Consider the following 11,179-nt stretch of genomic DNA (forward strand, 5'->3'; position numbering starts at 1 on the left):
TTAGCAAATGAAACAAGTGAAAGAGTTTGAACCCTAACATTACTGTGTTATTCGGATCTAGGCAAGCCCCGTATTGTGCTAGGATGATCCCTGTATTGTGCTATGTGATCTCTGTATCGTGCTAGGTGATCCCTGCATTTGACATTGTTCTCCTGGGAGAATCTTGGAAGGGACTGGGTGTTTTAAGCTGGAGACAGCAGCACATCGGATTCACAGTTACTTACACCAGTGACATTCCCCCTCCCCCCGGGCCTGGACCTCCCCAACTCCTTAACAGGGGCACTACTGCATATATTGTCAAGCACAGTGATCGGTTAACTCCAGGGTTCTAACCCGTTAGCCCTAATCTCCCAGTCTAGTAAATAAATAGCAAATACCTTAATGCACAACAGTACTGTACTTGGTTTATTGCTGGTTTATTGCTGCGTCAGTTCTCTGTGACATACTGTAATAAAGGCAAAATAATTCTTTGTGCCTTGTACATTAGTGTAAATTTGCACTCCAGTAAAAGAGGAACACGTGCTAAACCCTTTACCAGTGTGCGATGGAGAGAATACACAGCGGCAGCTATCAGTAATCTGCTGGCCCTAAAAAGGACTGAAACCCAAAATGACAGGATAATTACACGTGATAAATGTGTTCCATCTCTTTTTAACATTTTACATTCAGTAGCGGAAATAGATTCTGCAATAGCGAGTATCGTCAGTACAGGCAGCAAAGACATGGGACAGCGCAGACATCATAGCTTTGTGTACGTTACTGCGCTATAGTAGTCACTGTTATTTCCTCTGGAGCCGGACACATTTACGTGGAATCACAGTGGGTGATGGCCGGGTCCCCTGTCATAGATACCTCTAGATCACAGGTTCTCAAACTCGGTCCCCAGGACCCCAAACAGTTCATGTTTTCCTGGTCTCCTCACAGTCACAAATTAAATAATTAGCTCCACCTATGGATGTTCTAAAATGTGTCGGTGAGGAATGAGTACACCTGTGCACCTGCCGGGTGACCTGCAAACGTGACCTGTGTGGGGTCCTGAGGACCAAGTTTGAGAACCACTGCTCTCAAACTCAGATGGTATTGGTATGCATGACAACCGGATGGGATGCCAGCGGTCACAATACTGACATGGGCACTCCAATGGTCAGGATCCCGACAGGGGCGAGGTAAGCATTCTATCTCCCGCCCTACCACCTTACCCTAACCCTCCTTACTGCCGCCTAACCCTAACTTCCCCCCCATTAGTGCCTAATCCTCCACTCAACCTGGTGGTACCTAACTCTACTGCCCCACAGCCTAACCCTAACCCCCTCTGGTGGTGCATTAACCTAAGTTCCCGCAGCCAAATCCTAACCCTCCCAATTATCCTTACCATTGGGATTCCATTATCAGGATGTTGACCTGTTTGGGATTCCGGCGTCTGTGGTCTGATAGGTGTCGGCATCTTGAACGTATACCACTCAGACTGTCGCTTATTGTATAGAGGGCATATCAGTTTTAGAACATTCTCTCACAAAACTTCTCTAAAATCTGTTTCAAAATTGCAATATATTGTGGTATGAAAGCTGGGCCCATCAGAAACTGGCCAGACAGACAACTTTCTGGTTCTCTTCCCTGCACAGACTTTTTTTGTTAATAAATATCCCCCCAATGACTTTTGTAGGTGACTTCATGATAATAAATTAATTTGGGGGGCTTTTGTCATCTTCACTCTTCACACTTCATTTCCTTAACATCTTGTGAATGATTTCATACAGGGTAAATACCTCTCATTCTTTAAAAAAGCAAGCAAACCAACAACAAGAACACACCACAATACAAGAATAGTTCTGGCAGTATAACTGCACAATCGGCTACTACTGAGTTTGTATTTTCAGCACTAAAACGAATCTCACAAAACATTTTATGTACAGTACATAGTTTGCAAAAGTAATCTCAGGATAACATCTTTTTTACCCTATTATTACTATTTAAGTATCGATAGTGTAGACTATTATTACTTCAGTAATATGGAATGCATTCACCACCATGGAGGGCTTGCCCATAATCAGTCACCACATCAGGCTTTCATTTATCTCACAGATTCGGCTGCCAGCTCTGTCATTAACATTTAGCAGGACACTATACGGGAAGCAGCTGATCTTGGTTACAGGCTTTGGCTGTAAAAGGACTGGACAGAGTCCTAGCTTGTGGGGAAAAGTACTTTGACTTATGGCTGTTTGGCGGAAGTCTCCCCATTTTGTACAAATGATTTTGTGCCCCAGGCCCATGGCATGTGCGCTGACCACATGGCTTACAGCATGCATCATTATTTGTAGTCCAAGCTTTATACGTCATGCTTCACCGTGTATATATATGCAAAACTATATAATACATCCAGATCACATGCCTTCCTATAATGTAATTACACCTCCTCTTGTCTTTCTCCCAGGTCTTTATTCAGTATTAATGGTACAGTATAATACTCATGTACTATATCTTTCTGCAAGTAGATTACAATGCCTAGCTAAAGTATTCACCCCCTTCTCCCCCTCCTCTTGGCTTTTTACCTATTTTATTACATTACATCCTGAAATTATTTATTTCTTTTTTATCTGAATTTTGCGTGATGGATATGCACAAAATAGTCTAAGTTGGTGAAGTGAAATGAGAAAAATGTATCTAAAAATAATTTTTAAAAATAATAGTATGAAAAATGGCATGTGCATATGTATTCACCCCCTTTTCTATGAAGCCCCTCAAGAATTCTGGTGCAACCAATTACCTTCAGAAGTCACATAATTTGTGCAATTAAGTCTACATGTGTGCAATCTAAGGGGGGAATTCAAATGTTTGAAAAGTCGGTTGGGTGTCTGCTTTTTCCTGTCTATTAGATAGGAAAAAGCAGACACTCAACTGACTTTTCAAACATTTGAATTCCCCCCTAAGTGTCACATGATCTGTCAGTATAAACATACCATTTCTGAAAGGCCCCAGAGGCTGCAATGCCACTAAGCAAGAGGCCTCACACCATGAAGACCAAGGATCTCTCCAAACTAATCAGGGACAAAGTTGTTGAGAAGTACAAGTCAGGGTTGGGTTATAAACAATATCCAAATCTTTGATGATCCCCCGGAGCACCATCAAATCCATCATCTTCAAATGGAAAGAACATGGTACCACAACAAACCTGCCAAGAGAGGGCCGGCCACTAAAACTCACAGACCGGGTAAGGAGGGCATTAATCAGAGAGGCAGCACAGAGACCAAAGGTAACCCTGAAGGAGCTGCAGAGTTCCACAGCAGAGACAGGTGTATCCGCGCATGTGACCACAATAAGCCGTACACTCCATAGAGCTTGGCTTTATGGAAGAGTGGCCATAAAAAAAGCCATTACTTAGTGTTAAAAATAAGAAGGCACGTTTCGAGTGTGCCAAAAGGCATGTGGACGACTCCCCAAATGTATGGAGGAAGGTGCTCTGGTCAGATGAGACTAAAATTGAACTTTTCGGCCACCAAGGAAAATTCTATATCTGGCGCAAACCCAACACATCCCATCACCCCAAGAACACCATCCCCACAGTGAAACATGGTGGTGGCAGCATCATGCTGTGGGGATGTTTTTCAGCAGCAGGGACTGGGAAACTGTTTCGAGACGAGGGAAAGATGGATGGTGCTAAATACAGGGATATTCTTGAGCAAAACCTGTTTCAGTCTGCCTGTGATTTGAGACTGGGACGGAGGTTCACCTTCCAGCAGGACAGTGACCCGAAGCATACTGCTAAAGCAGCACTTGAGTGGTTTAAGGGGAAACATTTAAATGTGTTAGACTGGCCTAGTCAAAGCCCATTTCTCAATCCAATTGAGAATCTGTGGTCAGACTTGAAGATCGCTGTTCACAAGCGGAAACCATCCAACATGAAGGACCTGGAGCAGTTTTACCTTGAGGAATGGACAAAAATCCCAGTGGCAAGATGTGGCAAGCTCATAGAGACTTATCCTAAGCGACTTGCAGCTGTAATTGCCGCAAAAGGTGGCTCTACAAAGTAATGACTTTAGGGGGGTGAATAGTAACGCACGCTGAAGTTTTCTGTTATTTTGTCCTATTTATTGTTTGCTACACAATAAGAAGAAGAAGAAAAAACATCTTCAAAGTTGTAGGCATGTTCTGTGAATGAAATGATGCAAACCTTCAAACTATCAATGTTAATTCCAGGTTGTGAGGCAACAAAACACAAAAAAATGCAAAGGGGGGGGGGGTGAATACTTTAGCAAAGCACTGTACATTTTGTAAGGTTTGTCCTCATACACCTAAAGTCTATAAAACACATGGCGTGAGACACCCAGCGCAACTGAGATGCTTCTATAGAAATAGCATACCAGAGACGCTAAGCTGCAACATTAACCCGCACAGGAATTGGTCACACACACATACAAAGTTTTGTTGATCCAGCTAAATATCTAACCTCATGTGTGGAAACAATTTCCGTTTGACTGGTAAAACATGCAATATTTCCGTGGATGTTCCTATTGTAGGTTACAGCAAGATTGTAACCTCCATAAACACAGTCTCGCCCAGTCCTAATCATTACTCCTAAAATTTTCTAATAAGCATACATTTGCTAGCTTTGTACATTTTGGATTACATTTTTATATTTTGGTGTTCTTAATTTAGTGAAAATAATCTGAGGGGGTGGGGTGGATCCTGGGGTGGAGAGTGATGGTCCAGTGTTAATAAAATAAACTACAATTGTGACTAAAAGAATACTATACTTGTTCATACTTGGAGTTCAGTCATGTAAAGCTCACTGCAATTCACACACAGCAAAAAGAGAAATAGTTCAATTTTCCGCTTTCTCAGTGGAAGGTATATAATGTGTATATAACACATGTAACTGTGACACGGAAGGTGGGCCCCTCTCAGCTCTGGGCCCCATAGCGGCTGCACTACCTGCACCTATGATACCTTTGCCCTTGTGTTTATGTGTATATATGTGTACATATTTGACAGTAATGAAATTTCCTGTTTAGCCTTAATATATAATTCATAGGAATCAGGAAATATCTGTAAGCAAATGCAGTGTACAGACCAGCCCATTCTTATCTGATGGTGACCCCAAGGGGGCGGGCAAGTATACAGACAAATAAACCTATCACAGGAAAGGGACAGGGTCTACCAATGCATACCCTCCAACATTTTACACATAAAAATCGGTACAAATTAGAAAAAAGGGGCGTGGTCACAGGTAAAGGGGGCGTGTCCCCTTTTCCTATACTTTCAATGGAAGTTTGGAGAGCCAAAAATCGGTAGAGACCATAAAAAAAGGTACTGTACCTATTAAAAAGGTACAGTTGGAGGGTATGCCAATGTTTGACCTACAGTAATGACGCTATTCAGCAATAATCTTTAAGAATGTCTAATAAAAATAAATAAATAATAAATGTTACGCTATTTGTTATAGTGTGTAATAACAACATGACGTTTCTTTAGTATGTTTTATATTTTACATCAGTTCTAAAATATTTTCTTTGTGGTCCTGTTTCGAAATGGAGAAGGGGGGGGGGGATGACTAAATCTGAAGTTTTTGTATTATCGTAAAAATTCACAAGGACACTGTCACACCATCCAGACAGATTGTCATGATCACATGATGTCACCAAACTAGTGAGGTAACAAAACATTCCAATAGCAAACATCACCTAACAGGCATACAGCTACTTATCTCAGCAATGTTTAATAGAAGTGTATATGAAAATGTGTACACATAGTAAACAGAAGGTTTTTACGCTTCCAGTTATGTTCCCCTGACAGACATATACACAATGTTCTCAGCCCATGTAACATTATTTCAGTTCAGAATCTCAATTTTTTTTTAACACTGTAAAATTTGTAAGAACAAACGGCAAAATATTTGTTGCGTTTCCTGCGAGTGATTCTATGTATGGGGGGGATGGTAACATTTCTCTAAATTATTCTGAAATAAAGGCGGATGTAAGGAATTATACCAACTTGTTTCTTCGCATTGGGGGTAATTCCAAGTTGATCGCAGCAGGAAATTATTTAGCAGTTGGGCAAAACCATGTGCACTGCAGGGGAGCCAGATATAACATTTGCAGAGAGCGTTAGATTTGGGTGGGTTATTTTGTTTCTGTGCAGGGTAAATACTGGCTGCTTTATTTTTACACTGCAATTTAGATTGCAGATTGAACACACCCGACCCAAATCTAACTCTCTCTGCACATGTTATATCTGCCTCCCCTGCAGTGCACATGGTTTTGCCCAGTTGATAAAAAATTTCCTGCTACGATCAATTTGGTATTACCCCCATTGTCTGGTCCTTTAGGAAACATAGAATTCTAGGTGGAAACAAAAGAAGATAAGTATTTGATGGCAAAGAAAGATCATTCAGCTCCTGTTTGAATAATTTTGTTTTTCAGGGATTGTTTGGTTTTAATCTTAATATTTTATATATAGATTTTAGCAACCAACCAGTTTTCCTCCCTCTGGATTAAATCAGCCTTTATCATTAAGCTGCAATGTGTCTTCTGAAGCCCTCCTGTGTCAGACATGCTTCTATAAAGATGACGGGTGTGGTTCATAGGGTCAACCACAGTAACTAAGTCGACACCTAAAATAGGTCGACACAAGCATTAGGTTGACATGACAAAAGGTGGACATGAGTTTTTTTTTTAAATGGTGTCGTTTTCTTCGTAGAGTGGCGGGGAACCCCAATTAGTGCACCGTGTCCCTCGCATCCTCGGGCAAGGTGCTGTTCCCAATTGTGGATCGTAAAAAGTACGAAAAAGTTTAAAAAAAAAATTGAAAAAAATTTGAGAAAAACTCATGTCGACCTTTTGACATGTTGAACTAATGCATGTCGACCAATAGTGGTCGACCTAGAGACCGGATACCAAAGATGACACCTTACAGTCATCCAAATAGCTTTCTAGATGCAATAAGATGCAGCTGTGGGGCCCATACATCTACGATGGACTGCAGCAATTTGCCACTCTCCAAGTCCCCCGATGGCTGGGTCGGGGATCTGTGAAATCCAACATGATAGAAATCCTCGATCGGCCAATTACGACCCAAAAATTATCCGAATAGGCGAGTCAGGGATTTTTATCATGTTGCATTTCCCCTAACCCTCAATGTATCTCCGATCATCCATGGCTGCCAATCGGCGTCAGTAGAACAGGCAATCGGCCTGAAGCGTTTATATAGGTATTTACACAAGTCTGTCTGATATAGGGCAGTGTAATGTTGTCGTTTTTTTTCCATCTCCCTCTTTCTCGTTTCTGACACAACTCCATGAATGTCACTGGAGTTTTAATATAACTGAATCTTATACAGGTTGAGTATCCCATATCCAAATATTCCGAAATACAGAATTTTTGGAGTGAGAGTGAGATAGTGAAACCCTTGTTTTCTGATGGCTCAATGTACACAAACTGTTTAATACACAGTTATTAAAAAGATTGTATTAAATGACCTTCAGGCTGTGTGTATAAGGTGTATATGAAACATAGATGCATTCTGTGCTTAGATTTAGGTCCCATCGCAATGATATCTCATTATGGTATGCAATTATTCCAAAATACAAAAAATCCGATATCCAAAATACTCCTGGTCCCAAGCATTTTGGATAAGGGATACTCAACCTGTAGTTTGTCAAACTAGTGGTATACGAGTGGTGCTTCCACCCAGGGTCCAAGACAGAGGGGGTGGAACCTTTGCAGCCTCAGTGGCACCTGAGGTGTCCCTGGGGCATCGCAATTTAACACTATTTCATCACTCCATGTCACTTATAGTTTGTTTTATATATATTTAACACCTTCACATAATTTTCTTTTACTCCTCACATTATTCACACATGCAGCAGCAGCTGCTCCTACCTCCTTAACCCTATATTTTTATCACTCCTGCGATGCCCTGGGGTTGTCTGGCTGGGTGGCTCTGGGGTGTCCTGCCCTCCGGACCTGAACCCCTATAGTTAGTGTTAGGGACTTACCCAATGAGAGGCTACCTTGATGCGGTGGGTAAGCTCATAGCCCTGGCCAGGAATATGATAAGTGCCTCTGGTTACTACAGGTTGAGCTAGTGTGAGATAGTGCACCTGCTACCTTTTCCCTCTGTATACATTACTAAGTCTCAAGCAGAGTAGCACCTCACTACCTAATTAAGGTGTGCAAATTAGGGCCCTTTTCCCTTTGAAAACATCGGAAAGAAAGGAGAAAATGTGGGAGATTCACGGAGCTGGTAGCTGGCTGACATAATTGGGAATGCAAATATTCTGTGGGATGTCTGTAGTATTTGTCAGCTGTTATATAAATTGCATGTATAACCATATTGTAGGAGATACAAAGCCACTTAGTTCACATCAACACAGGTGAATCATATTAATCTTCACTGAAATATTTCAAAGAGAAAAATAAATGGAATAAGACATGAATGCTTTACTAAATACAGATTGAATGCTGCAGCTCCAAATGTAAGAGTAAAGAAGAACATTTATTAGGTGTCATTACTTTAAGTAAAATGTTTTATTCTAACATGTGCGATGTGGTGAAGTCTATACTTGTAGGCCCTCTGCATTAGGGGCCCCATATCTTAACCCTCCTGCGATCCCAGTGCTTTACTCCACATGCTTCCATACAGTGAATGATTGTAAGCACTCGGATTGGTGGATAGCTCCAGGTATCCACCAATCAGCACGCAGGCAGCCATTCCCGGTCTGACTGCAGGCTGGGATGCATGTAGAGAATCGGAGGGCCTGGGCAGCATGCTCTACATGCCTCCCAAACAAGCTCTGGAGGCACAAGCCCATCCCTGTTTAAAGCCCCTAGAATCGTGGGGCCGTGGGCTGCTGCCCCCTGTGCCCATTCATTAAGATGTATACTTGTAAGATTTTTTTTCCAGGACTTTTAATTTAAATGTAAGTTTATTTCTGTCATTTGTACCTATATAAACAGCAGTCTTATGTGCCATGAATAAATGCCTACATACTGTTAGAGGAAACTACAGTATGTCAGAGGTTTCTTCCAGCAAACAATAACATAAACAGCATAACAATAAAGGTGGATCTGATTATTACACTTGTAACCAGCCTCCTGGCCAGAATTCTTCCTCACCTGTCACCTTCATAACACAGAATGATTGCTTTGGTCATACCTAGGCGATTGTCTGTTTCACAGCAATGGCTCAAATATATGCAGCCCAGGGGCATTATCAGACCTTCCTGTGTGACCTCTACAAGAGATTGTGTCCTTCAATAGTTCTAAAGACACCGTTTTATACCCCTAGGACAAGCAAAGGCTTCTCAAATGCAAATATTCCATCTCTCTCTCTTATATATATATATATATATATATACACACACAGTATATGTACAATATATATACAATGTATATTTTATAAATGTTTTATAGTTAGCTACTGTAAATAGTAAGATTCACATGGGCCCTGGAATTGACTGCCCCCCCCCCTCCCAACCAGAATCTTTAAATAAAATAGTCATTTAAATACTAACCCCCCCTCCATTCACCTCCACAATTGAAAGTCTCAGTGGGTTAGTGGGGATACAGCCAAGATGAGGGCTGTCGGAATACCGACAGCCAGCATTTTCCCCGACGGCCGTAATACAGACACCCGCCTGTTATTCCCACTCTGTTCATGGGTCCACGCCGCTGACCCGAGTGGGAATAGAACCTGTGGCGACAGGGCCGTAACTAGGGGGGGGGGCGCATGTGCCCCGGGTGCAGGATATGAGGGGGCGCCAAGGAGTCACAGAGGAGCAGGGTTTTTTTTAAACCGGCAGTGCTGTTCCTGTGAGCCAGCACTCAGGGCAATGTTTCTGACCCACCTGTCTGCCTGCAGCTGGCTCCAGCGCTGTGCAGGTGAGCTCCAGTACCTAGGATCTCTCCTATGCTGGCTACTGTCTTAAACTCTCTTCTTTACCATGCAGTGCTGCGACTAGCGTGCGGTGTGTCAAAGTCAGAAAAATATCACTATGCACACTGCCATATTTGCACCTCATATGTGTCCCTGCTGCGCATGCGTGCGCTCTCCCATGCGTGCGCATACTCGCTGTTGCGGGCACCCGCAGGCGCACGGTATGCGCATTTACGGTAGAGATTGTATGCGTCTAGCGGGCGACTCTTTCGTTACATATTTTTACCATATAATGTATTTTGTAGATTATGGTCCCTTTGATAGAATCTGAAAGTTTGGTTAATATAGAATGTTCATGTACGAAGAAATCCCTCTTTGTTTGATACGAAGGGTCAGACAGGAGTAATACAGTGGTGTTTAGTATCCATCGGAAGAGTATTTAATTAGCAATATTCCGGTGTTGGTTTGAAGCGAATTAATCGCTCGTGCGAATAGTTATGGACATAAGAAGTTTATGTCCATTTACTATTATTTGCACTTACTTATCCATGCGGCGGGAAACCTAGTTTCCCACCCACCTGAGCAGTTGGAAATCGTCACAGCCCACCTGTATGAATCAACCTATGACCTTTTGTTATAATGCGAGGAGGAATTCCTGTGCCCAATGAACAATGAGATTGTAGGGACCATTGAATTGTATTGTGTGTGGGGCATAAATAGACAAGCCGATCACATCCAGCTCTCACTCTTCAACGGTTCTCATTGCTGATAATCGGGAGCTGGATGTCCAGAGGCGCATGCGATCGTTCCCCTTTGTGCGTAAGTTTTTCTCCGCAATCATATTGTCTTCCTTGTTATTCTGAGCCATATCTCTCCATATCTCTCCATATCTCTCTCTCTCTCTCTCTCTCTCTCTCTCCTCTTTCTCTCGTATTCTCTTAAACGTAATAGTATTGTATTGTATTTCCTGTGTAGTTATCTGGTTAGTTAGTCTGTTATATTGTAGTGTATGACTTGTATTGTATTAATTTTTTTGCAAGTATAACATTCATAATATATATATAAGGCGTTGGACCCTAAGCACGGTATCGGTGTATTTCATATAGTGTTAAGTATTTTCAGAGCGTCGGTGACGCTCGAACAGCTTTTAAGATAATCAGGCTACACAAGCTTGCATCTACACTCTATAATTACACTAAGGTTTTGCTGCATAATACATTGTTTATGGTTTAGATATAAAGGTTTAACATTGTGAGCGTCAGCGCCGCTGGTGATCTCCTCGTGGTCCCGAGCGTCCGCTACGCTATAG

Source organism: Pseudophryne corroboree, chromosome 1 (assembly GCF_028390025.1).
Source record: "Pseudophryne corroboree isolate aPseCor3 chromosome 1, aPseCor3.hap2, whole genome shotgun sequence".
NCBI lineage: Eukaryota > Metazoa > Chordata > Amphibia > Anura > Myobatrachidae > Pseudophryne > Pseudophryne corroboree.